Raw genomic sequence first — 342 nt, 5'->3', positions numbered from 1 at the left:
GGCACACGCGCGGTTCTCCTCGCCGGAGACCTCGCTCCTGGGCCTGCAAGGTCACCTTGAGTCACTCCGACCGTGCACGCCCCTCCCAAGCACCAAATCCTCCCCCAAACGCCAAAGTATTAATGAAAATTAGCGCGGAGGTTTTTTTTTTTTAATTTTTGCCGTACTCGGCAAAAACAGAGCTCGCCGGGGTCCGAGGGCCCGGGGCATCGCCTGCCTTTTCCTGCCGTGTTTTCCTCCCCCCCTGTCCCCTTGAGAAGCAGCTGGTGGCCGGGCAGAGCCACCGGGGAGTGAAAACACAGAGCGGTCTCCTGAAAATCAACCGCTGCTGCGTCGCCTTTG

At 59.4% G+C, this 342-nt stretch overlaps 1 protein-coding gene across 1 annotated transcript in view; it reads left to right on the top strand.

Moving 5' to 3' along the window:
• Positions 1-342, top strand: part of CALU (calumenin) — a gene marked incomplete at its 3' end in the record, with an annotated part of 22,225 nt that overhangs the window by 12,385 nt on the left and 9,498 nt on the right. The window lies entirely within an intron of this gene.

The sequence above is a fragment of the Egretta garzetta genome, unplaced genomic scaffold (genome assembly GCF_000687185.1).
Source record: "Egretta garzetta isolate BGI_Z169 unplaced genomic scaffold, ASM68718v1 scaffold358, whole genome shotgun sequence".
NCBI lineage: Eukaryota > Metazoa > Chordata > Aves > Pelecaniformes > Ardeidae > Egretta > Egretta garzetta.
This window is presented reverse-complemented; position numbering and strand designations above follow the sequence as displayed.